The sequence below is a fragment of the Cebus imitator genome, unplaced genomic scaffold (assembly GCF_001604975.1).
Source record: "Cebus imitator isolate Cc_AM_T3 unplaced genomic scaffold, Cebus_imitator-1.0 Scaffold236, whole genome shotgun sequence".
Lineage (NCBI taxonomy): Eukaryota > Metazoa > Chordata > Mammalia > Primates > Cebidae > Cebus > Cebus imitator.
Window position 1 is genome coordinate 206,496 of NW_016107551.1, and position 27,654 is coordinate 234,149.

The 27,654-nt window shown below is 36.2% G+C and overlaps 1 long non-coding RNA gene across 1 annotated transcript; it reads right to left on the minus strand.

The window, feature by feature from the left end:
* Nucleotides 1-993: 993 nt before the first annotated feature.
* LOC108282195 lies at nt 994-27,654 on the minus strand. Its single transcript, XR_001816296.2, has 3 exons — nt 27,643-27,654; nt 13,866-13,870; nt 994-1,061 (listed from the first exon to the last, which is right to left on the minus strand). It is a non-coding gene; the product is annotated as an uncharacterized LOC108282195 (long non-coding RNA).

Sequence of the window (27,654 nt, forward strand, 5' to 3'; positions counted from 1 at the left end):
GGTCACCATTTGACCCTGGGATCTCTCAGTTGTGGTGCTTTTCTTTCCCTTTCTCATGGTCTCTTTCCATCTATTGTATCCATTCCTTCCCTAGTATACACTCAGACCTTTTTATCCACATGCGGCTTTCTTACATGTGCATGACCTTATCATCCTTGCTTACTCTGCTCACTACCTTACTGCCTCCATTCCTCACCTGGGGCTTTCCTTCTTCTAAGGACCAACTTCATTCTTTATTATGTTTCTTCCTCTTTCCTCTCTTCTCTTGCACACTTCCTCTCATCTTCTATCACTCTTGCTTCCCTTCCCCTCTTAGCAACGTAGTGTAACGGAAGGACCACAGTCTTAGATGCAAGAAGACTATGGATGGGTTCACATTCTGTAAATTTGAGAAAACTACTTAACTCAAATGTGGAATTTACTCACATTCAAAATGTGTCAATAATTGATATTACTCAACACTGCTGTGTTAATATGGGATGACATCTGTGAGGACCTAGATAAGGAGAGAGAACAGTAAAGGTAGTGCCTTAAAAATTGACATTAGCTGTTATAGTCATCATCATCATTTTCCTTTTCTACACAAACCATGAGGAAATGTTAGTCTGTACTTGCTTTGCTGTCTTTTCATTTCCTTGGTCTCTATCCCAACTCTAATTTCTCCTGGAGGAAGTTAACTGCCCCTATTGTGTGTGTTTTTATAACCCCCTGAGTGCCCACTCTCATAGGTTGTATCGCACTGGCTTATAATTGCCTACCAACCTTCCTTCTGTTTTCTCCCTTTGGAACGAGGGCCACGTCTTGTTCAACACGATGTCACCAGGGCCTGGGATGGTGCAGAGCATATTAGGTACTAGGGGACAGGACTAGACTGGATCATAACCCTCAAGAAGGTGCTCAGTCTAAGAGCCCTGAACCTGTAATAGGCATTCAGTAAAAATGTATCAATAGCCTGTAGTCCCAGCTCCTCGGGAGACTGAAATGGGAGGACTGCTTGAGCCCAGGAGTTCGAGGCCATAGTGTGCTATGATCGTACCTGAGAATAGCCACAGTACTCGACCCTGGGCAACATAGTGAGACCCCCACCTCTAATATTTAACTAAATAAAAGGAGTAGCAAACAGCCTCGTGGATGACTTTTTTTTCTGTCTCTCCTTCCACTTCATTTTCTCAATCCCGTCAATCTTCTTTTTGTTTTCTCTCTCTTCACTTTCTCTCTCTTCCATTAATTGATGTTCTCACCCATGCTTTACATGGCCCAACTCTGTCCCTTGAATAGCAACAGTATTTTCTCTCTTTTTCTCTCCCTACATTCCTCCCATCAGACCTTCTCCAGCCCTAACTCCTTCTGCTTACTTGAATCTGGCAAACTCTGTTCTTACTGCCTCTTCCTTTATTGATTTATGTGAGGTTATTTTGTCCATGGAGGAAAAGGATTTCTTTGATGCTCTAAAGGATAAGACCAAGCACAAAAGCTACGGACAGCTTTTGTTTGATGTGGACAATTTTATCCCCATTCAGTTCGCTGGGTTTTCAAACGGCTGCAGATCTCTGAACTCAAAACATCTGAGCCGGTACATCCTCTCTCTCTCCTGAAAGTGCACAGACATTTTTAAGTCTTTAACAACCTTTCCTGTATCTCACTGAACAGAGGTCATATCATTAGTTGAGCCTTGAGTTCATACTGAAAAGGTAAAATTGTTAAATTAAGAATAGATCTACGTATTTTAGAATAAAAGGGAAAGGCACAGGTACATATCTTCTCGTCATGTGTCTGTTGCACTCTCTACTTTCTAAGGTCAAACCTTTTTGAACACTTACCTCTACCATTTGAGTGTTATTCATAATTAGCTGTGCAATTATATCTCTAATTAGAATACTCTCCCAAATAAAATCACCTTAGAAAGTTTCAAAGGGTCTATCAAATAGGGCACAGGTGGCTTTACACATTCTGAAAGTGGATACCTAAGTTTGCAAAAATAGTTTTTAGGAAAACTGAACGGTATGTGAGAGAGGGTATGCTTTATTCTGTTTGGTATCTCCCACTTCAAATTCCTGTGACTCTCCAGAAGTTTACCATATATTGGCTAGCATACCCTATTTGTAATGCATGATACTGGAATCAATATTTACTTTAATAACTCAGGTATAAGGGATTAAATTCAAGGTGGTGAAAATGTAGATTCATGGGAAGCTCCACACTTTGGAGATATTATATCTGCCTGTGGAGGAATACACAGTACTGAGATTGGTGAAACCCAAGCAAAGAAGAGGAAAGGCCATCTTGAGCATAAGGAATGCCTAAGACTTGGTGGAAGAGTAAGCTCTTGCATCCTCTCTAAAGAGAAATTTAGCAATATTTGGCAAAATTGTTAAACACATATATGATTTGACTTAACATTCCCACTTTTAATAATGTTGTTTACAAATATGTTGGTACATCTAAGAAAGATACATTTATATGTATGGTCAATATTGAGGCATTGTGGGAAGTGAGAAAATAACTGGAAATAACATAAATCTCCATCAGTAAAAGAAGTTGTTACACATATGCCCTTAAATATCTTGTGGCTGCTAAAAAGAGCTTTTTATTTAATAGTATGATAAATCTTCCTGACACAAGATGAAGTGCTAGCATCATGTGGAGCACGGCACCCCTGGGATGCTTTTTGATGAAGCAACTTGGCTAGGCTGAGCCATGGTCCCAGGATGTATTTCATAATACATTTCTTATTAGGGAGATCCGTAAGGGATATCCTCTCAGGAGAGTTGGGAAATATAAAGAAAGCTGTGGCCACTTTTAGTAGCATACTCACACTTTCCTCCAATTATTCAATAAAACAATAATGTAGATATTACTGTGAAGTGATTTCACAGGTGTGATTTAAGTCCCTAAGCAGTTGACTTTTAGTTAAGTAACAGGAAGATTATCCCAGGTGGCCCTGATTCAGTCACCTGGAAGGCATTTGCAAAGAGTCTCAGAAATTTCCCAAGGCAGATACTTCAAGCGGCTGGGTCTATAGTTATTCTTTCTTGATGTTCCTTCCTGACCACTGTTTGTGCACAAGGAGTTTCATCTTGTGTTTGTGCAATTCCAGTTCGCATGCGATCTTCCCTTCCTACCTGTCCTACAGACTACTGACTTGTTTAGTGAGCCCCCATAATTGCATAAACTAGTTTTGCCGAATAAATCTCTGTATATGCATATCTGTGCATATGCATGTATTAGTGTATGTGTGCGTAAAAGTGTATGTGTGTCTCACACTGGTTCTCCTCTGATTGAGTCCTGATACATCTTCAGTGTAAAAAGATAAGAAATGAATGCATATAGATATAGATATTTATACACACACGTATATGTTTTAGACTCTCTGAGAGGAAACGCAGAAAGCATTAACAGCTATTGCCTCTGGATGAAATCTATGAGTTTAGGAGAAAGAAACAATGGTAGAGGATCAATGTATTCATAAACTTCTATATTTAACTGTGTGCTCTAAGTTTTTGAAAAGGTTATAGTTATTTTTTCTTTACTGGGGTTGAAAAACACATTTTATAACATTTGCCATCTTAAGCATTTTAAGTGTACAGTTCTGTAGTGTTAAGTGTATTCATACTGCTGTGAAATAGCTCTCCAGAACTTTTTTAATCTTGCAAAATTGAAACTCTATACCCCTTTGAACAGCAAGTCTCCTTTCCCTCAGCCCCCAATGGCCATCCCACTTTGTGTTTCTATGAACTGAACTACTTTAAATACCACATATAAGTTTAATCAGAACACTGTGGTCATATTTAATTTTAATACAAGGTTTGAAAGTGCTGCAAAAATACAGGATTTATCCAGTAATAACTTTCCTTTCCAGGGTAAGACTCTCATGAGCATTGGTTGACTGATTGCTTGATTAATTGTTGTCTGTCACTTAAACACAAAGCTTACTTTACGGTTAACTTCCATTTATTCAACAAATAGTCAATAACTCTCAAAAAGTCACTACCAATAAGCCACTGAGTTGGATAGTTCAGGATATGAAGATGAATAAGGGGAAATAATAAAAGTTTTATTGATCTTATGGGTTGTCTTTGGAGCTATTGAGATAATGGATGTAACATGGCCACCACAGTTGCGGTATTATTAGTAGCAAGAGCTAAGGTAGAACCCAAGGAGGAAAATTTCTGCTCTACTGCAGATCTGCTGATTGAATCTGAAAAAGTCACTTGCCACTAGTCTGGATGTTTGTAGAGATAGACATTAGAGCTATATAGTCACTGGGCTCCATTGATTGCTAAGTCATGTGTTCTTGTATACAAATAATTGAGGCATGCATTTTATCTTCCTTTATCTAAAGGAAAAGATAGGACAAGAATGCATAATGTGCTAGAGCCTGTTTTATTCTTTGCTGTGTTTAATTTAACCCTGATTCTTTGGACAACTGAACGTTTTAAAAATTCCCTTTATTTGTTCTTCTTACGTCTGAACAGGCTATTATGACTACTATCAAAATGATCGTCTTATGAGTGATAACTTTAGCCACTCTTTGTGAATAGACTCTGTTATAGATAATAGTCATTATATATTTTTTATTTTATAATAATTAATATATATAATAATAAATATATATTATATTTATTTATTACAGGTACGTGATATATTCATTTAGCCTTAACAAAACTCCTATAAAGTATGTTAGTGTTATTATACCCATTTTTCCAATAAAGAAACCAAGGCTTAGAAATGTTATTAAATGTGCATATGGTCATGCGCAGTCCAGGGCCTTTGCTACTGTGTGTGCTGCTCTACCAGGTCAGGTGCTATGGTGGGCAAGCAGGTATGGAGATGAGGAAGATCCAGCCTCTGACCTTGGAGGTAAGTGGAAGACAGCAAATATAAACAATGAGTTATTCATCAAAGCAAGAGGGCATCAGGGTCTCAAGAAACATGCAAGCAAAGGAAAGCACAACAGAGAAATGCTGGCTCTTGCTAACCTCCTATGTGGGAAGTCACCTGTGCTTACGACAAAGCTGTCATCATTCAAAACAGATGTCCTTTTGGCAAACACTTTTAGAATCAGTTTAAATTACACTCAAAGCATGCACACATATAAAAATAAACACATTATTTGGTAACCTCCTGACTTTTCCAATTCTATATTAGTATTTCTTAGTTTTTCCACTCCCTGACTCATATTGAGTGGTTATTTAAGTAAAATTAAAGAATATATCTTAACAAGTAGTATGGATATTGAATTTCAGAAGACCCAAAATCAAATACTACCCCATGAGGAAATTATTTAAATTCTCTAGTATTTAAGAGTCCTTGTTTATTAAAAAGGGTAATTATAGTGTGATACCAACCTTATGAAATAAGATAACTCAAGCAAGGTTATTAGCTTCATGCCTGGCACATAGTAAGTGCCCAGTAAATATATGCTATGTTTGAGTCCTTAATAAATGACCCAAGCACCTTTTGAAGGATTAAGCCAATAGATGTTAAAAAAAAAAGACTGTTACATAAAACCTCACTCCAGTGTGTGTGTGTGTGTGTGTGTGTGTGTGTGTGTGTGTGTAGAAAGAGAGGGAGAGAGATAGAAAGATAGAGAGATGCTAGATGCTAAGCCATATTTCTTTAAAATCTTAAAAGTATACAATACATGGGCTATTTAAATTTTGGATAAAAGCAAAGAAAGAAAGTCTAGTTTGTATAATCCTTTTGTACATTCAGTGGGAGAATGAGCTAAAAAATGAAAATTATGTTGGAAAACTCTGAACTAAGTAACAAACTTGAACTAATCCAAGCCTTCTATATACTCAGAGGGTGGCACAGCTTGGAGTTCACCTTGTCAGACCTCAGGATTTCAGCACTGACAAGTTTATTCCTGTCTTTCATCAGCTATACCATACTCTCCAGCTGTGGCCATTGTATTCCTCCAAACTTCTCGTTCAGTCACTGATACAGAAGCGGGCTGTGAGGTTGTCAGTGGATGGCTTCTGAATTGGGATGAGGCTCAGACATCCACATTCAAATCAACTTGGTTTTTGTAGCAATTTTCTCTTGGCCTTCCCCTCCCAGATGCAAGCTGAAGTCTGGAAACTGCTTGCATATTATGGCTGTTATAGAACCAGGCTATAATTTTCAGGCTAATGGAAGATGTATTGGCAAAAGTTGACATTAAGTGGAACTAATTGCACTGTAACCGCTAAATAACTAAGAAATAACTACCCTGTAATTTATGGTACAGTGTGGACTATTCAGTTACTTTGGAGCTCTTCATACAGCAAGGAGCTCAGTGATGCATGAGCTGCCAACTTTCTACCATTCAGAGGGCCTCAGAAGCTGAAGATTGTGTGTTGTGCAAACATGCAAGGCTGCAGTTTATAAAGACAACCTGCCTTACTTAGGGATAATGGCTTCACTCCAATACTTAGTGAATAAGAATTGTGCCTGAGAGAGTCTTAGTTGCAGGTCTATTGTAGGTTGAAATCCCAAGCCTAGTGCATACGTAAAGAGTATGCCTTTTATGCTGTGATTTTGCTAATGGATGGACATTCTTCCATAGACAAAATAAATTAAAGAAGAAAATAAGGGCAAGTGATGAGGCATAAAGGGTGTTACTCTCATCTGAACAGCAGCCCTCACATCTAGTTCACAACCATTTTCTAACCATAGCTCTAAAACAGGACTCCATTAATTTTCCATTAACTACTGTGATAACCTTCTAACTGGTCCCTCATCCCTCATTTCTCTTTCCCACTGCAGGTGTGTCCTCAGTCCATCTCTGCACAGTTAAAATTTACCCCCTAAAATCAGACATATGCTCAGACCACTTCTCTGATTAATTCCTTAAATGATCTCCTGCTGTCTAAAATGTCATTTCTCAAAGCTGTTATCCATGTAACACTAACCACAAGAGATGCATTTCTAAAACAATATATATCTGGTTAAATCTATTTTGAAAATGCTGAATACTATATTCTCCTCTCGGAAATTTTCATTTTAAAGTTGTAATAAATCCTTTAGTAAAGAATCTTGTTTAATTTTCGTTAAGTTTGCTTTGCTCAAACTCTGACCTCAGGAATCTGTGTATGCATAACTTTGCGTGTGTGTGTGTGTGTGTGTGTGTGTGTGTGTGTGTGTGTGAAAGAGAGAGAGCAAGCAAGAGCGAGAGAGTTTGTATATGTGTTCCCTTCAAATCTAATGTTGAAATGTGATTCCCATTGTTAGAGATAGGGTTTGGGTCATGTAGGCAGATTCCTCATGAATGACTTGGTGCCGTCTGCAAGGTAAAGACTGAATTTTCTTTTAGTTCACATGAGAGCTGGTGGCTTAAAGAAATATGGCATCTCTCTTGCTCTCTCTCTTGCTATGTGATACGCCTGCTCCCCTTTCATCTTTTGCCATGAGTAAAAGCTGCCTGAGGGCCTCTTCAGAAGCAGATACTGGTGTTGTGCTTCTTGTGCAAACTGCAGAATTGGGAGCCAAGTGAACCTCTTTTATTTATAAATTACCCAGCCTCACGTGTTCTTCTGTAGCAATGCAAAATGGGTTAACACAGTGTGTGTGTGTGTGTGTGTGTGTGTGTGTGCATGTATGTTTAATACCTTTGTAATCCTATACCCCTATAAACCATCCTATTCCCTGGAAAGAACTTTTGGAAAATGCTGGTCCCTATTTTAGATTCTAGCTTTTTAATATACATTTTTCTTTGATGACTTTATTTGAATCTGTTCTTTCAGACACAGCCCATGGACACTGTCCCCATGAAGCTTCTTTCCTGACCAGTCAGAATTTGTTGCTCCTTTGGGTTCTAATAGGGATTTGTTTTGAATCCCTGCACTTGTTTTGTAATTATTTGCCCTCTTGATATAAGCCAGGATTTTGGAGTTTTGGTACTGTTGACATTTTGGACCTGAAATTTTGTTGTTGAAGGGAGCTGTTCTTTGCACTCTACAATGTTTAACAATGTCCTTAGTCTTTCAATAACTCTAGATGCCAATAACTACAACACTAGTTCAGCATCCCAGTATGACAATAACAAATATCTCCAGATAGTGACAAATATCCCCTCTCCAGATATTAGCAAATGACCTCTGGTGGAGTCTGGGAGAAGTAAAACAACCCTTTGTTGAGAACCACTAGTATCAGCTATGAGCTCCTAGGGGCCAGAGATTTATCTTGCTCATTCACATATCTTTACACCTTATACCCATGTTTTGTTATATTATAAATATTTAATGAACAGTTATTTTTTCCTAAATCTTTGCTAACTGCAGAAACATCGACAGTGAATTACAATATTATTTCATTACAATTGATGCCTGCATATATTATTATAATAACCATTACATTATTGTCATCCAGCCACATTTTCAAAAGTTTATTTATTTTTTAGAAATTTATTGGAAAAAACAAAAAGAAAAAGTGAAAATATATTGTCGATATGGTAAGTAGAGTTGGAGCAAAATATTACATAATAAAAGCTCCTATGTTCAGTACTTTTGCATTGGTCAATTTACCTTCTTAGCCTCATTTTCTTCATTTATAAAATTTGATTTTCTGCTATCTTCTCCATCAATCACAAATATTTTCTCTGAAGATCAATTAATACATGTTTTAGAAAGACTTTGAATATTTTAGAATACTCAAGAAGAGAAATGATAATATTTGTTATATTCAACATGTCTGAGGACTAGAATATGCTATCCTTCATACGTTTGTTTTTATGCAGATACCTCAAATATAACTCCCTTAGAACCAAAATGGTTTTTAAATTTTAATTCAACAATTTTAGACAGAAGCTTCTGTAAGGTTCTTCACTATTTTTTTTTATTTGTTAGTAATTGCATCATATTACACATCATTGAACTATTGTTTTATGAAACAGAATCATTACCAACATTCATGTGCATGCTGAATCATTTAAGCCTCTTTCTAGAAGGCTCAGAATGTTGTAAGTTCTGCTATTATTCCCTGGTTCTACTTGTTTTGTATCATTTCTTACTTTCTTCCATTGTTACATACCTGGAGCAGTCCCTCTTATTGTTTTCATTGTGTATTTGCCTAAAACTTATCTTAAATAGTGCTGGTTCTGCCTATCTTCTGTAACGATAAAAACAAGTAACACAGATATGTTCCATTTACTTAAAAGTAAAGTGAAAATAAATACAACCTGGGGATATTTTCTAAAGACTATAAATGAACATTAATGCACAGACATTAGGTAGCAATTTTTAACTGCCCATAAGTCTTTTATTATTTCTCCTTTTAAACTTTCAGGTAGTATTATTATAAAGAGATGCATTGTTGTTTGAGTGGGTAGCACAGACAAGTAGGAATTGTGTAATAATTCCTGTAGGGCCAGAAGCAGCAAGAGAAGGGAAGGATGGAAAAGAAGACAAGAAAGGATTTTGAGAAGAATAAATAGAATATCAAAGTAGAATGAAAAGGAGGATATTTTGGAAATGAATTTGCTCCTTTAGAAAACTTATTCCACCTATATTATTATTATGTGGTAGAAAAATATTCTTCAAAGGAGGATTCTATCAGAATGTGTAAGAACATTTCTCAGGTGAAGAGGTTCTTTCTGTTCTGACTATTTTTGTCAGACTAACATCTGGTATATCAAATTACAGTTATCTTGAAAAACAGGATGCCTGCATTCACATGTAACAGCACTTTCCTGGTATCAGAGACCCTCTTTGGAAGGAGCTAATTGATTTTCTCTGGGGATAAAAAAAGTAGACCCCAGTTCTTTTTTTTTCCCATTTATTTATTTTATTGCATTTTAGGTTTTGGGGTACATGTGAAGAACATGCAAAATTGTTGCATAGGAACACACGTGGCAGTGTGATTTGCTGCCTTCCTCCCCATCACCTACATCTGGCATTTCTCCCCTTGCTATCTCTCCCCAGCTTCCCACCCCCCACCGTCCCTCCCCTATTTCCCCCCAACTGACCCCAGTGTGTAGTGCCTCCCTCCCTGTGTCCATGTGTTCTCATTGTTCAACACCCGCCTATGAGTGAGAACATGCGGTGTTTGATCTTCTGCTCTTCTGTCAGTTTGCTGAGAATGATGGTTTCCAGGTTCATCCATGTCCCTACAAAGGACCCAAACTCATCGTTTTTGATGGCTGCATAATATTCCATGGTGTATATGTGCCACATTTTCCCTATCAGTCTATCGTCGATGGGCATTTGGGTTGGTTCCAGGTCTTTGCTATTGTAAACAGTGCTGCAATGAACATTCGTGTGCACGTGTCCTTATAGTAGAACGATTTGTAATCTTTTGGATATATACCCAGTAATGGGATTGCTTTAGTTTCCACATTGTTCTAAGTTAGGCTTCTGATAAGGAAGGCTTCACAGATAGTTGTTTCTTGTTAGCTACAGGGGATCACTTCCAAGACCCACTCCAGAACACCAAAATCTGCTCATGTCCCTTATATAAAATGATATAATATTTGCACATGACCTATGCACATTGCCTTGTATACTTTAAATTATATCCAGACTACTTAAATATCTAATACAATATAAATGTGATGTAAATAATTGTTATACTCTATTGTTTGAAAAATTGTATTGTTTTTTATTTGTGTGTGTGTGTTTTTTTTAAATTTTTTATTCAAGATTGATTGAATCCACGAATGTGGAATCCATGGGTATGGGGGGCTGATTATATTCTCTTCTCCAGTATTCTCCATCTGCTGTTACAGTGAGCTCGATGAAGCAGAGAACTAGTACTCATTAATACTCCTCTTTACTTTTGCTATACTTAGTGTCCCTATTGCTTGACAAAACTTGAGAAGGTCTTCACAATCTGAGCTGAAAAACTTCTTGTTTCTGAGGATTTTGATCTGTAAAATAAGAGTGATCTTATCTAACTCAGTGTTTCTTACATTGTAATATACATAGGGATTAACTAGACATTTTAGTTAAAATGTAGATTCTAATTTAGCATGCCTGAGATATGGCCAGATGCTTCAATCCTATCATTCTATTTAGTTTCTCCCTGTGTGTATACACACAGACACACAGACACACACACACACACACACACACACACACACACACACACAGAGAGAGAGAGAGAGAGAGAGAGAGAGAGAGAGAGGGAGAGAAATTATCACTATTTTCTAACAACATATATTAAAATAGAACATCCAGAGTACAGATGATTTTTTTTTAAGTGCAATGATGTTGGGATCTGAAAATCTGAGTCCAGTCCTGTAATTTTGGACAAATTACTTTCTTTCTTGAGTCATCACTTCCTGACCTATAGAATTAAAATGACTGGCCATATTACAAAAGTTAAATCAGAAAATGTATGCAAATGTCCTGATATTGATTCTGGCAATCAATATGTGACAGTTTTATTATATTGTTGCAAAAGGCACAAGATATAGACAGTGCTATCTCATTTGCACAACTTGTGTGTTTCAAGATGGTTTCCAGTTAGATTCAGAAGACTCAAAGAAAAAAAAAGAAGCATAATGAGATAATTAGTATGATAAATGGAAACTTTTTACTTGCAATTACTACAAAAGACATTTGTGTCAAAGATGATATGAGAAGCAATTCGAGGATGAATAGTCCAACCTTAATTTACTTTCAATAAAAATAATGGAACATATTTTCTTGCTCATTAGAATTATGAAGTTAAAGTTTATAAATCCATATGTATTTTGTTTATTCAGAATGGTTCAGACTGAATTGGGTAGAAGTCTTCCTTGGTGCTATCTATGGAAAAAAAAAGTTTTGCTGTGAAATTAAGAACGCGAAGCACATCATATGGAGGAACAAGAGTAGAGAGAGGGTGCAGGGAGAGAAATAGTTAACTATTAGATGGAGTTATAATTTACTTCTCACTCTTTTTATCCACATTAAACGTTTTTCCTAACAGCACGTCCAAGCCACTGCATCAGAAGCTTTAAAAGTAGCCATTGCTATAGTTGGTAATACATAAATATATACTCTAGATCAGGGATTGATATGGTCTAACTGTTGGGCCAAATTTGGCCTTCTTTATCTTGTCATGAATTTGGTTTTATTGTAATATAGCCATGCTCATTAATTAATATATTACCTATAGCTGCTTATACACTGCAACAGCAGAGTTGAATCGTTTTGACAGAGACTGTATAGACTGCAAAGTCTAAAATGTTTACTATCTGGCCCTTTTCTGAAAATGTTTGCTAAACTCTGCTCTAGAGTAAAATAAATCTAACATCTGTGAACTTCCTACTATATGCCGTGTACGTCATCCATGCAATTTTAATCAAGACCATTCTGTAAAAATGTCCTGAATGACTTCTGTTTGCCAGGAAATGTTGTGGATGCAGCAATAATCAGTAAGACACAGTTGTTGCTATCATGTGTTTTAGAGGTGGGTAAAAGCAACGGCTCTTATTAATGTGAATTGTGAAGTGTTATGAACTCACATCATTAGGATATGTAATGATGTGGTCATGGATCCCAATACAACTTTTAGATAAATATTATCATTCCCATTTTAACGACAAAGAAACTGAGACTCAGGAAAGTTAGAAAATCGCCCAAAGCCAAGTAGCTAGTAAGTGTCAAAGCTATGTTTTGTTTTGTTTTTTAAGAAAACATGTATATAACTAGAGACACACACTAATTGCCCAACTGATACTGTGCTTCCGAAGTTTGTCTCAGAATGGCTTTCTCCTTGGTGTCTTAGGCCTCATCTTTTCTTCTTTGCTCTATTCTCTGTTTTCAGGAAAGTGTATTTAATTCTGACCATATTTCTGACATACAGTGATTCCTTCACTCCATTTTCCCTTTTGCATCTATGCTGTCCTACTGCCCGACCCAACTGCCTTGACCTTCTCACGGATATCTCATTTATGTGCCTTGATCTGAAGTTCCTTGTGATCCCTGGCTCTGCCTTGATCACATTTTTTTCTCCTCAGGTTTTCCCTTCATATTTCAGAGCCAAAGGATTTGTGAGCTCTCAGCAGTCAATCACTTTGGAACTAATAAATAAGTATTGAATATGTTCAGTCAATTTATTGTTTGGATATAGATGGAAACTACTGATTATGAAAGAGTCTTGACTGTTTCTTTTGTAATTCCACAAACAGTGATATTTTTAAATCCTTACAGGGAAGACCCCCAGGCATGGAATTAGTAGATCTGAGTTTAGGTTCTACCTGTAGCATTGAGTGTTATTTTCTCATTTATAAAATTTAGATAATTATAGGGATCTTACAGACTTACTGTGAAGTTAAAATGAGCCAAGTTTGGGGATGAAACTTTGTGTAAATACAGGGTAATTTCACATATATAGGACAATGATATTAACATTAATTTTACCATTAGGGATTGTATAAATGCATTTGAACTGTCACACCAATTCTTTAATATTGCAATGTGATGAGGAGAGAAAAATAAGCACATGGAAGATTAGAAGCAAGACTTGAGCACAAAATACTGTTTTGGAGAAAAGAGAAGCAGAGCATAACTTGGAAGAGCCAAAAGACATGTCAGAAAACCTCTAACCCACGGTAAAATCAAACACAAAGGAGAACACAACCCCTCATGCTGTGTTCTCTTTCTTGAAGGCCTAGAAGTAGTTTCTATAACTCAAAGGAACTAAATGCTTTCTCTTTCCAAATGCATATGTTATTGTTTGTAAAATCAAATGTGTTTTATAAATAAAATAATGTTTCCTTTTTCTTTTATCTGATAAATTTTAATTAAATTGAAAGAATGGAGACTGACAATTAATGGTTATGGGCTTCTTTTGGCGTACATAAAAATATTCTAAAATTGATTGTGGTTATGGTGGCACAACTCTGCAAATATGCTAAAAACCATTGAGTTGTATATATTACACTGATTCACTATGACTCTTACTGTGCTATTAACCACACATGTGCTATAGTTCATTCATCTAGGCACATGGAAGAAGTGCATTTTTTTTCTCACCTTGAAATTAGGCATGCCAACTGATTTTCTTGGGTCAATGAACTATTAACAGGAGTGCAATGCACATGTCACTTAAAGATGGAGGCTTCATAAACCAGCATGTGATTTAATGTGTTTTATTTTTCCGCTTTGGTAATCATAGTTGAGAATGTTAAGATGAAGTCTCCATCAGGCTGTGTCTCTGCTGACACTTGTTGGACAAGCCATATAAGCAGAAGTTAAACCTTTAAATTCACTAGAATGTTAGTGTTGTATGTTACCCAGCATAACCTAGCTAATCTGGATTGATAAATCTAGTCAGTTATAAACGAAATGGAAAGATCCCAAGCCTTTCTTGCAAAAGAGTTTGCAAAGCAGGTTTATGGCATACCAAAGAGCAGGTCAACATGTTAGGCATCTCTAGTAGTAGTTTCAGGAGGGATGTAAAGTGGCAGACATTCTCAATTTCTTCTCTAAAACTCACCAATTAAATAAGCCACTCTTCCTTGAAGGAATGAAGAGAAACATCATGAGTTAGTCAAGTGAGAGTTCTATCATAGACACATGATTCCAGGGGAAGGGGACTTTCTTATGACACGGAGGTAATTCATCTACACTCACTCAAAGGATGTGAGCTATCTCAAGTGAAAGTGTTATGGCTCTCCCCACTTCTCTTCATTTCTACTATTTCTTATCCTCTCCTCTTTCACCTCATGTGATGATTAAGTGAGGTGACATGTAAGAACATGCTTCATCAATTGCTAAGTATTATGTTACCATTAGTTCTGACTTTCTGTTTTGTGAAATGAAAACAGTGTTCCCTGCCCTGCTAACCTTCCAGAATTATACAGAATCCCATTTGGATTGGTAGATGCAAACACGATCACCTCATAAATTTTAAATGCCTATACATATCTAAACCATTAGTATTGTTTTAATGTGTTCTTGTTAATAATGTATGAATTTATTTGCTACCACACTCTACAAATTACTAGATCTCTAATATTAAAATGGTGGCTCCTCTTTTGATAATTTCCTCTTTTCTGAAAAATGGGGAGAATATGGCATCTACATGTTAAGAACTAAATGAAAATTTACATGTAAAATTGCTCCATGTTGTCTAGAATTTTATCCTTAGTAAGTTATAGCTGTTGCTGTTAGCCTTATCTCTACAAAAACTATACAACATTTTGAGTCAACACTCTGGATATAATATTATTCACCATTGGCTGAAAGGTGACCTCATGAGCTGAGATAAGGCAGGGATAATTTGAAGAAGACCATTATATATACACATGAAAGCCACATACTCCAATCCACCCTCTGTCCACAGTAACAGTGGGTGTGTTCATCTTCATCTCTTGAATCTTATTTCCACGTATCAATTTGTCTTAAAATTTCAACATCAGGGTGGACCTTTTAGGGTCCAAAGTGCAGATTCCCTCTTCCAATCCTTGTTGGATATGCAATATCAGCAGAAATTAAACTTTTTCTTTAGCCCACTGAAATGTTGTCATTTCAATATAATCTGCTACATCCTGAAGGATAAACTTAGCCAGTTATAGAGCAAGCTGGACAACTCAAAACCTCCTCTGCAGAAGAGTTTGTTTTGGCAAGGTTGGAAAGAAGACATGTTACTTATTCACTCCCCAAATTTCCAACTCTTGGCTGATAGAGATGACTAAGATAACTTGAAGTTTATATGTTTGGGTCTTCTGAATTTGCCCATTGCTGTTTGTAATATAAAATTCTGTTTAGATTTCTTGGTAGAGGCAATGATAAGAAAAAGGAAATTATTAACAATAGGATGAAGAAAATTAATTAACCTAGGGAATTTTAGGGCTGAAAACTATATGAGGTGGTGTTCGGTTTCATAAGTCATATTTGGCAATCACAGGTAACACTGTAACTGAACTTAGATTTCTTTGCAATAAAGAAAAATAAAATCAATGCTATCAAAATGTAGCTGCCCCCTCTTGCCACCAAATAAAAGAAATGGAGTTGACTAATCCAAACTCGTTTTGGATTTAACATCACTAGTTTGGTTTTTAATTTAAATTGTGACAAGGGTCAAAAAATGTTGCATTTTTATGTTCTTTTTTTGAAGTTCTCATTAAAAAATAACCCTACGATTTTAAAGAAGGAACAACAACAACAAAAAGAACTCTAAGACATAAAGGGATATTCATTACCTTTAGAAAGAAGTACAGGTAGGCTTGGGAAAAACAAAGACAGAATTTGAACATTAAAACCAGAAAGACAATAAAACAACTCTCATATGAATGCATTTACTCAATGTGGGAAGTAAAAAAGATAGTGGAAGCTTTCAAAAATAAAAGTAAATCTATAATTTGTGACATGGCAAGGTAGAGGAGTCTAACATTTATTGAGTACCTGCTATGAGACAGTAATTGCCCTGCATTACTGTGAGCCTCATTTCCCCAGGAACATGTATTAAACACTTATTTGATGAGTATTTGCCAAGAATTTTACATACATAACTTCATTTAATCTATTTTTTAAATTGCCAATCTGTTAACTTAATTTTTCAGCCTTATTGATGTATAACTGACATACAAAAATAACATATATATATATATATATATATATATATTTAAGGTGTACAAAATAATTTGTTTTTTAAATTTTGTTTTGGGGAGGTTTACTCTGTGTTTTCGGATTTTTTTTTTTTTTTTTTGGTGGGAGACAGGGTCTCACTCTGTCACTCAGATTGGAGTGCAGTGGCAGGATCGCCACTCACTGCAGAATAGAACTCCTGGGTACAAGTGATCCTTTGGCCTCTGCCTCCAGGGTAACTGGAACTACAGGCATGAACCACCATGCCTGAATAATTTTTGTACCTTTTGTAAAGACAGGATTTCACCATGTTGCCTGGTCTTGAACTCCTACACTCAAGCAATTCTCCCACCTCAGCCTCCAAAAGTGCTAGGATTACAGGCATGAGCCACCATACCTGGCCCTTGATATACATATATACTGTGAAATGATTACCACCATCAAGCTAATTAGCCTCACATAAACAAATAACCTGTGTTTGTGTTTGCTTGTGTGTGTAGTGAGAATACTCAACATCTATTCTCTTAGAAAATTTCAAGTATATAACACATTGTTATTAACTGCAGCCACCATGCTATACAATAGGCCTCCTGAAGTTATTCTTATGCCTTTGATCAACATCCGATTTATCTTCCCTCCTGACCCCTAGTAATCGCTCTTCTATTAATTTGAACTTTTAGTTCCCACATATAAATGAGATCATGTGGTATTTTTCTTTCTTTGTTTGGCTTATTTAACTTATCATAATGTCCTCCAGATTAATTCCTATTAAAATTCCAAAAAATTTTCATAGAAATAGAAAAAAATTTAAATTATATGGAACCACAAAAGACCTCAAATAGCTAAGGCAATTTTGAGAAAAAACAAAGCTGAAGGCATCACACTTCCTGATTTCAAATTATATAACAAAATTATAGTAATGATACAGGCATGAAAACAGACACATAGATCATTGAAACAAAAAAGAAAGCACAGAAATAGGTCCATGCTTATAACTCAACTCATCTTCAACAAAGATGCCAAGGAAAGAGAGAAAGGATAGTTTCTTTGGTAATAGTGTTTAATAAACTGAATAATCATATGCAAAAAAAAAAAAAAAAAAAAAAAAAAAAAAAAAAAAAAAAAAAAAAGGAAATTGGATCATCTTAAATCATACACAAAATTAAATTAAAATGGATTAAAGACTTAAATGTAATACCCCAAACTGAAAAACTCCTAAAAGAAAACATAGGGGAAAATCTTCATGACATTTGGCAATAATTTTTTGGATATTACACCAAAAATAGAGGCAACAAAAGCAAAATTAAGCAACTGGGACCATTCAAATTAAAAATTTTTTCATAGCAAAAGAAATCATTAACAATGTTAAAACACAACTATGGAATAAGAGAAAATATTTGCAAATCATATATTCACTAAGGGTTATTATCCAGAATATACAAGGACTCATACAACTCAATAGCAAAAACACAAATTTAATAAAAAAACAACAAAGAACCTGAATAGGGGTTAAAAAAAAGATATAAAAAGATATACAAATGGCCAACAAGTATATTCAAAGGTAATTGGCTTCTCTAATCATCAGAAAAATATAATCAAAACTACCATGAGATATGATTCATGCCTGTTAGGATGGCTATTATCAAAAAGTCAAAAGCTAACAAGCGTTGGCAAGAATGTAGAGAAAAGGGAATCCTTTTATATTGTTGGTGGGAATCCAAAATTAGTACCAACCATTATGGAAAACCATATAGAAGTTTCTTAAAAAATTAAAAATAGAAATATCGTATGATCTAGTAATCTCACTATTGGGTATATATCCAAAGAGATGAAACAGTATATTGGAGAGTTATCTGCTCTCCCATGATCATTGCAGCAGTAAATCACAATGGGCCAAGATATGGACACAACCTAAGTATTTATGCATACACATACATACAAACACACACACACATGCAGAAATATTATTCACCCTTAAAAAGAAATAAATAATTTCATTTAATCTTAACTACAACTCTAAATAGGCTATTTTTATTTTCAGGTGTTTCAGTAAACTATTGGAGTTTACTTAACTCCAGTAGTCAGCCAGCTAGTAACTTTGTGATGTTAAGATTTAAACCCATATCTGATTAACCTCAAAGCTCAGGCAGTTTCCACAGTGCAAAAGTGTCCCGAGTGTCTCTCATCTCTTGTCCTCCACAGTGTATGAAGCTCATCCACAGCAGCCCTCTACTGACATATGACTAATACCAAGGCTCGCAATTTGTCCTGTAAAGCTGGATTCCACAGAATGTTTCCCTTTGAGCTGGAAGAGAATCAGATGCTTTGCAGCTTCCATTCATTGGTATTAAAGGAGTCTTCTAAAGCAACACAGAGCAATAGCCATTTCTAGATTGAAAATAGCCATTTACCCACCATTCAGTCTTCACTGTAGTATTTCTTGACCCTTCATATCATTAGTTCAATGTTTCTTTAAATGTGATGGTTGTAAAGGGACTGTTCTCTGTTTTGTATAGAGAAAATGTGCTTATTTACTCCTCCATCATTCCCTGAGTACAGCGTTCAAATTTAAGTTTCACTATAAGATTCATAAAACAAATTCTCTGCAACTTAGGACTCCTCTATTTATAATTATTTGCATTTCCCAATTATACAAGCTATAGCAAAAAAAAAAAAAAAAAGAAAATGGCATTTCATTGACACATAGTGGAGGGTGAAATGACATAATTATGTCCAACATACATGAATATTTTAGAACTTTGCCCAGAGAACGTTAAATAAATCTCTTAACATTCTGCAACTGCAGCAAGCTCTTGGTTCTTCTCTCATTCTACTTTTGGCTCAGTGGCTTTTTAAGAGAATTTTGTCACTAGACTCATGAGGACTATTCCTTATATTTAGTCATCTATTCCATTTCTATTATTCTCAAAGTAGCATAATATATTTATTCCTTTGACTCTCATGGATTATTTATTAAGCACAATTTTTAACTTATGAATTTTAAAATTCATAATTTTTCTGACTCTCACTTGGAGAAAGCAAAATTATTGTTTGAGAGACATACATAAATAGAAAGAAGCATTTTTATTTTTCAAAAACATTCTTAATCTTATGGTACACTACATTGACCACTGTAACTTAAAAGATATGTCTATACCTCCAGCAATTTTGCAGGGTGTTTAGCACCCAAAAGACCCTCAATAAATATCTTGTAATCAAACATAGTTATGAGAATTTAAAGGAAAGTCCAGTCTGCTATGGAAAAGATTCTTGCATGATAGGAAGGATGGAGCATGGACGTAAACCTTTGAACCTTTGCATTTCTAAGATTCAGTGATTTTCAAAAGGAAGAACTTTGGCACTGTAAGTTTAGCCAATGGCTCTCTGTTGTCCTTCAAACACAATTTTAAAAAATTTGGCAAAGTTTACAAGTCCTGGCATAAAACTGGATGCTGACTATGTCTTCACCACAACTCCGTTCATACTTGCTTCTGTTACATCCTCTTCTCTAGCCTTATTTGAAATCTATAAAATTTATGAATAAGTTGAGATAGCGTACACCAGAGCTTTTGCACAGGCTGCTCTTTCTGCTTGGAATGGTTTTGCCCTCACTTAGCTAACTTCCTCACTTCAAAGTCACTTTCCTAGAGAGGCCTTCCCTGTATACTTCCAGCACAAGACCAAGCATATAATGGATCCTCAGTAGCAAAGGTCTGAATTATTAAATGTCCATTATCTAATATACCACCCACACAATGTGTATTAACTTTGCTTGACTAAGAGAACATAAGAAATACGCTTGAAGAAGATTTATAAGGCTAAATTCAAAAAGGAGCTTTGCTTGTTTTGATGAAATTATTATTATTGGGTGTGTTCACATAGCACCTTTCCATGAAGAGGAGCTAACTTCTTCTTCTTTTTTTTTTTTTTTTTTGAGAGGGAGTCTCACTCTGTAACCAGGCTAGAGTGCAGTGGTGTGATCTTCTTGGCTCACTGCAACCTCCACCTCCTGATTTCAAGCAATTCTCCTGCCTCATCTTCCCCAGTAGCTGGGACTACAGGTATGTACCCCACCATGCCCAGTTAATTCTTGTATTCTTAGTAGAGATAGGGTTTCTCCAGACTGGTCAGGCTGGCCTTGAACTCTTGACCTTGTGATCTGCCCATGCAGGCCTCCGAAAGTGCTGGGATTACAGGCATGAGCCACTGTGCCCGGCAGGAGGAGTTAACTTCTTTTTTGAAGTCTAGCGTAGCAAAGGAGGTTTGGACTACATGAGGATGAGCATGAGAATATATGGCTTCTCATCCAAATTACTTAGAGAACATTAGGGTTTACGTGTTGCTTGGAACAACACCATGAGGTATGCAAGTCTTTTCTCATTATCTATCTTAATGGATGAGGTAACAAAGAAGTAATGAGGGAGATTTGCAGGTACTTTATCAAAGAAATGGGATACAGAGGAGTCAGATAACATGCAATTCTGCTGAATTTTTGGTTTCTGACATTTTTAAAACTATAATTATTATTACTTGTAAATAACTCAAGAAGGAGGACACTGCCAGTTGCCTATAGCAACAAGAAAGCATAAAAGTGTTGCATTCATCTTGTCTTCATGATGGAAATGGCTATGATCTCAATGAATAGCTGCCAGTCCAGGGTTTGGATTCAGTTTCAGGTGATGAATCATACTGATCAATCAGAGGAGCCCTACCTTATACCTTAAGATAAAGGCCATTCTAAAGTTATAGGTAAAGCATATCTGGAGTTAGGTAACAGGAACTCAGGTCCATAATCAAGGCAGAATAGACAGGTTATACTGAATTATTAACAATCCCCAAATTTCAGAGGCTGAAAACAACAAAACTTTATTTTTTTGTGAAAATAAGTGTCCCCTGCAGGTCAGCAGGGTGTTTGCTCATTATAGCTAATTAGGAACCCTGGCTGATAGAGGGCACATCCCTACATATATTTCCAGGATTACCACAGCACTACAGTGTTTCACCCTGACACTCTAATGCTTCCTCCTCAAAATGACACACAGCACATCTCTTCATATTTTTTGGTCAAATCCAGTCGCATGACAATGTCAAACTTGAAGAAGGCAGGAAAATGTGATATTTTTCATGTGCCAAGAATGGAGAAAATTGAGAGTATTTTTGTACAGTCCTAAAAACTATGGCAGTCTGCCTTTCTGGTGGCAAATATTTCTTTATTTCTTCTTCCTACTTGTAAAACAAATTGATTCCCAAGCCAAGAGCAACCACTTCAGCGACAGCTCACCTAGCCAGTGTGACCAACTTGAAGTCCAGATCCCTGAACGGTTTCCTGTTGCTTCTTCATCATTTCCAGAGGTAGCTCCTTTTGGTTCAGTGATTCGAACAAAAAAAAAATTGAACTAAAAAGATATATATTTTTAGGAAAACATGCACAGGTTTACTGCAATGAACACTCCCAACCATTAATAGAGGTAATACAATCATTGGTCAATAGCAATTCTAAAATCCTGTGGAGAGATGTAACAAGGTCCCCCTTAGAGTAGAAATGTCCCATAACAGCGCCCTATTCTGCTTCCTAGTTGGAGCTCCTGATTCTTCATTTCCTAGAGCCCATGATCCTGTCCTCTCTAGCTCTTCCATTTCCATTAGCATCCTTGGTCACATCAAAAGTTGGCATTAGAGAATATGCTCTCAGAGTGAATGAGCGTTGGTTGCAGCCTCTTTTCTGCTTAGGAGTTTGACAGCCCTAGTGTTATTTTAAATCTCAAATAATCACAGACTGTTTGTGATTTATTTGCAGAACCACTCAACACCTTAGTAGGCTTCACATCTCTTTGAATCCAGTCATTTCTGTGTGCCAATACCACCCTCACTGTTCTTTTCTAGATATGTTTCTTAGATTTGATGTGTCTTTGCTCGCCTCTTTTCCCTCCACCCTTTGCAACCTAAATTACAGCAACTTTAACTTATAAGGCTTCCATAGGTAAGCCAAGATTTTTGCCTGCTTTTCCTCTGCAGCATTTTGTGCAACAGAAGCCATGTACTGGATATCAAGCTCTTAATTATACCTTTTCTCTGAAACATCTTAATTGACTCAGAAACAGTGGTTTTGATGGCCATTTCTTTCATTTGATTCTTGGTGCAAGTCTAAGGTGTTTTGTTTTTTTTTGGCTTTTGTTAAATTCAGTAGCACTCTCAATAATATCTTTTTTATAGATTGGGTTTGAAAAAATTGTCTCTGTCAGGTCTAAAATTGCTGAACTTCTTAAATCGAGTCCCTTCTGTTTCCAGTCAATTGTTTTCTGGACTCATTCTTTTCTCATAGTCTATTGCCAATGTTACCAAAAAATCTACATCATATACCAAATTGCATTAGAAAGCTGATACTGTGATTTATTTGCAGCGCCACTTGACATGTTAGTAGGCTTCACATCTCTTTGAATCCAGTCATTTCTGTGTGCCAATACCACCCTCACTGTTCTTTTCTAGATGTGTTTCTTAGATTTGCTGCGTCTTTGTTTGCTTGCCTCTTTTATCATTGTGATGAGAATAATGGTGATGATAATGACAAAAACAGAAGCCCTTAAATCTCAATGCTTTAATATAAGTCCAGTGTGAGTAAGCAGATATTCTCTGTTCATTGCCATCTCTTGGCCCAGGTAGTTAGAAATACTACCTGGACACACACAGGCTTCACTGTCACTGCAGAAACAGGAAGAAAACATAAAAGGGGATATTCTTTCTTATGAAAGCTTCTGCCAATAGAAAATACAGAATGCTTTTGTTAACATTTTATTAACACATCCCATGACTGTGTCCAACTTCATGTGAGTGAGGAAGCACAATACTAAGATGTAGCTCACAGAAGGGAACCCAAAATATTTAGTGACCAGCACTAATAACCACAACACTACATGTAGCTGAAGGATATTATGAAATATCTTTTTTTTCTTTCTTCCTTTTCTTTGGTTCAAGGTACCGGGCAAGAACATTGAATTTAGAAGATCACTAGATGCTTCATTAAATTAGTAGATGTCTTCATGCTAATAAAGGTAAAGAAACATGTTTAGAAAACATAAGTGTTGGGTTAAGTTTTGCACAACTGTGTTTGATTGTTCAGGTGAAATGGAGAGTGAACCAACCCTATACAACTGTTAGTAACTGATAAGAAACATAGTTATACTGAGTTAGCTTCACAAAATGAAAGAGTGCCTTACCTCTGGGGCAGCCTGACACTATGGAATACTTTGCGCAGGCTGAACCGCTACAAAGGTTGGGTGGAACTTATTCTTTTATAAGCTAAGGGAAGATGACACAGCAACTTTGGGGTAATTGATGAGGGTTTTTTTTTTGTTTGTTTTATTTATTTATTTTTTTTACATATTGTTCGCTCTGTTGGAATGCATTAGTTCTTTCTCTGTTCAGATGGGACTGTGTAGGGTTGGCCCACTAGCTAGATTTATTCTCCTTACTTCCACCTGGAAACTTGCAGTTAGGGAGCACTGAGATTTAGCAAATAAAAGTGCTCAATTGCGCATCCTGTCACAATGCATAGTCTAAAATGAGGATGCTGAGACAGATCTATAACTATGGCTATTACCTGGCTACCATTTTTTGGCCATGTCTGTAACTGAGATATTAGTAATTATGCAATCTTGAATATAATATTAAATCATCTCCTGACTCTGTGTCCCCATATTTAAGATGGTATGATCAATTACATCTACTTTGTAGAGTTTTTACGAAGATATTGATAACATACTAGTTGTATCAATTGTTGTACTAACTTTAACACTTATAATTGATTTCAGTAGTAATACTAACATTGTTGTTTTTTGTTGACTTGCAGATTCATGAGGGAAATTCTCATACAAAGATGGAAGGAGAAATTAATATCATCACTCAAATTATTTCACCACCTCCATTTACAAATAAGTACAAACTGTACCAAGAATCAGCAATCTTGGGAGGATCACTTTGCTTGTGCAGACTGCTGGAATTTACCTTTCCCCTCCTGGTAGGGTGCTGGTATTCATTTACTTTGGCCCAAATTCCAACATAAATATTTAGTATATAGGAGGGTTTTCTGAAAATGGTGACTGGTCATTATAATATGAAAGAAATTTTTGGAAAGCATTTTAGGTCTGGATAAAGTTGGTTATAGTTATCTGCCTGGAATGGTTTAAGTTCAAGCTTTAAGAAACAAAGTGAGTGGATATCTGTCAGAGCCCAGCAGCAGATGGTACATCTGATTCAAAACATTCCATGAGTTTAAAATTGTCACACTCTTATTTATCAGGGAAGCAAGGTAAACTAGTGGTTTGAAGCATGGCAGCTGTGTGAGGCTACCTCAGCTCACCTGACGACCTTATCAGTCACTAGCTGTGTGACCGTGGGCACATTACTTCTGCTCCTGCATTTTTCCATCTGTACCATTGAGCATCATATCACCTGCCTCATAGGGTTGTTGTAAGAATTAAATACCATTAAGCATGTATAATACTTAGAATAATACCTGACATAATTTAAAAACTATTCACTACTTTTAAAAGGATGACACCCCAAATAGAATATACTTTATGTGCCTACATATTTACTTTCTATATGTAGACTGTGAACAGCTTGGTATTGGCTAAAAGTGCCATTTAGCACTGTTACAAAATAATATCAACAATAATAATAGTAATAATGATAACTAGCAATGACTGAATACATGCCACATCCCAAGAATTTTTAAGGTGATGCATAGACATTATCTCATTGATTCTTGGTTTACTCTTGAGAAAACTGAGGTTTAGTTCATTTAAGACTTTTGTTTAGATGGGAAAGCATAGGGCTTGGGTCTGTATGGTTGCAAATTCAATGATCTCAACCAAAAGTCTATATTTATTCCGTGACATACTCTACTGCTTCTTTTGAATTCTCAGCCCCCTATAGCATCTCATACTTATTGAGTACTCCTTAAATGTTTGTAGAATTAAATGGGCTCTTAGTTTTGGGGAATGGTGATTAAATATGATTGCTTAAGATTAAATTACCTGGGTACACTGAGTGTATTTCAAAGAGTTCTTCATCTACTTGCCTCTCATTCTGTATTTCTTTTATTGTTTTCTGAAATTTAATTCTGATTCTGTCTGTTCTTTCCTTAAAATCCTCCATAGCTTTCCATTTGTTATAAGATAAAAGCCAATCTCTTAGGTTTTAGTGTTATTTTTTTCATCGTCTCTTTCCCACTCTTTTAGCTTCACAATGAAGCTGGTTGAGAAGAATAATGGTAACATGCATTCAATGTCAGCCCTGCTTTTATCTTCTTAAATAAACAGACTCATTTAACTCTAAAATACCTAGTATGGAACCCAGAGGCTAGATGCTAACATTATTTCTGTTTCACAGGTGGGACAGCTAAGGCACAGAGATATGGGTTAATTTAAAGGAGGTCACATAAACAGTAAATGGTAAAGTGAAGATCTAAACTCAGGGAATCTGGCTTCAGAGCCTGCAAACAGGATATTAGGTAACACTGTACAGTGTGGGATAGGAGCATATACAAATAAACCAATTTTTAATCTAGAAGCCAGATAACTTGGCTGATGAAGTGTATTCAAAGAAGAATCTGTCATGAGTAGGCATTCATCAGTCATTTGCTAGAGAGAACCACATTTGTGAAGACCTTGGAGGAAGAGAACAGAGAGAGATACAGAAGACAAGAAGAGAGAGTGAGAGAGAGAGAGAGTGCACACACATCTTTTTAGAGAGTTTGCAACCCAACTTAAGAATAATGAAGGGTTTTTAAACAGAGAAGCAAGTGACATGTTGTGATTTGCAATGTTGGTAGCAATTCACCATGGCTGGAGAGAAGCTACAAGGAGAGAAATCTTGGAGGCAGCAAGATCAACTAGAAATGTGTGAAAGAAGGTGTCCACTGTGAGATGGATAGTGCCCTGGTCTTCAGTGGTGACAGTGGAGATAAAAAATAGTGCAGATGAATAAATAATGATATTTACAAAGCAGTCTGACAAGACTGAATGTGGTCAGGAAGATTTTAGAATTCAAGATAATTATATGATATGGTTTGGCTATGTCCCCACCCAAATCTCATCCTGAAGTATATTTCCCATAATCCCCGCATGTCATGGGAGGGACCCAGTGGGAGGTAATTTAATTATGGGGCAGTTACTCTCATGACGCTTATGCTGTTCTCATGATTGTGGGTGAGTTCTCACAAGATCTGATGGTTTTATAAAGGGCTTCCCCCTTCACACAGCTCTCATTCTTCTCCTTCCTGCCACCATGTGAAGAAGGCTGTGTCTCCTTCTTCTTCTGCCATGATTGTAAGTTTTCTGAGGGCTCCCAAGTCCTCTGGAACTGTGAGTCAATTTAAACTCTTTCTTATATAAATTATCCCATCTGAGTATGTCCTTATAGCAGCAGGAGAATGGACTAATATATTATATTTGTTGGTTTTTACTTGGGCAACTATTTATTGAAAGGGTGATCAAGTTGACGTGGGAGGTAGAAAATATGATGTGCAATAAATGCAGTTTTTGACAAGTTTAATTTGAAGAACTCTTAAAATGTCCATATGAAGAAATCTAACAAGAATTTGTTCAGCATTCTCCCTCTCTCTATGACAACAGGTTTCTTGTCTAATTCAGTCTATACTCAGATGCTAGAATTGGAGTGATTTCAGTCCAGTAGGCCACAAGTACGTCAGTGGCTTTTACCAGTGAAGGCTTTTGTTACGTTCATGTGCATATTTGATTCAATGTGGGTGAGTGGGTCTCTGCTGTCTGCTTCCACAGTAGTACTTCAAATAATGGAAGCTCCTTCAAAACACAATTGTTCATGACCACTAAACTTTAGCTGGTGAAAACTAACTCAAACGTGATCTATTATTATTTACACCTCAAAGTGACACAATATTTCATTTACCAAAGCAGGTCACATGGCCACACCTAATTTTGACAGGCAGGAAAGAGGGATCTTCGTTTAATATTATTTACTTGCTTAGTATTAATGATAATCATCAGTAAACAGTCTTAGTTGGTAGTGAGATATATAAGTTGAATTAGTAAATATGAATACATTTACATTGATATCTGGAATTCAGAAGGCCAATCTGAGGTAGGGAGACTTTCGAAATGACGGAAACATCACA